Consider the following 1,144-nt stretch of genomic DNA (forward strand, 5'->3'; position numbering starts at 1 on the left):
GCCGAGCATACACCCAGCAGCGCTGCTGATGCCTGAACGGTATGTGGAATGAAGTGGGCGGGCATCGGGGCCACTATGGCACGGGGCAAGCACTATGGGCAGTCTATCTGAAGTGTACCCGGCGTATAAGACAACCCCCCACTTGGAGGCATATTTTTCAGGGCCAAAAAATCGTCTTATACGCCGGCAAATACGGTAGTTGGGGCGGGGCACCTCGGGCCTTTCCAGAATTTGGGGAATTGGGTGTAATGAGCCGGTTCACCTGACAGCTGAGAGCGGGCGGATGGAGGACCATCGTTGCACCGGGTTGACGGTGGGCAGAGCCTGGGGGAGGGGCTGCGGCTCTGCGCCCACTCACTTGGGGACTGTCCTTGGTGGCCAGGACCCGCATCGCACTGCATTCCCTTTAGGAAACGGAGGTCTCAGCCGCAGGGAGGGCACCTGAGAGGTCTGGCAGGGGCTTCCGTGCCACCAGGAGCAGGGGCAGTTTGGGCACCTGTGCTCTTGACCCAGAGCCCCCCCAGGTGGTGTCAGTCGGTGAGATGGATATTCTCCAGGGCAGTGTTCCTGGTCAAAAACCTGAAACCTGTGAAATACCCCATCGCCTGGAGGGGTCAGGACCTTCCCCAGCTTTCTGTTCTCACCTGTCTGCTCTCATCCAGCCAATTGCAAGTCCTCCCCAAAGCTTCCTGGAGCCCATGCCAGTGGTCAGGAGTGGGTCATTTAGTCTCAGTTCTCATAAATAAAAAAATGCATTGCCCAGCCAGTGTGGCTCAGTGGTTGAGCATCAACCTATGAACCAGAGGCCACAGTTCTATTTCTGGTCAGGGCACAGAGGAAGGGAGAGGGAGAGAAAGATAGACACAGCAATGACGAGAGAGAATCACTGATAGGCTGCCTCCTGCACACCCCCTACTGGGCATGTGCCCCCACCCTGGGCCTGTGCCCTTGACGGGACTCAAACCTGGGACCCTTCAGTCCGAAGGCTGATGCTCTACTCACTGAGCCAAACCGGCCAGGGTGAGGCTATTTCTAGGGAGAGTGGAAGAGAGAGGAAAAGACAGAGAGAAACACCGATGTGAGAGAAACACAGCAGTTGGTTGCCTCCTGCACGCACTCTGACTAGGACCCGGGCCAGGGAGGA

This window comes from Myotis davidii, unplaced genomic scaffold (assembly GCF_000327345.1).
Source record: "Myotis davidii unplaced genomic scaffold, ASM32734v1 scaffold274, whole genome shotgun sequence".
Lineage (NCBI taxonomy): Eukaryota > Metazoa > Chordata > Mammalia > Chiroptera > Vespertilionidae > Myotis > Myotis davidii.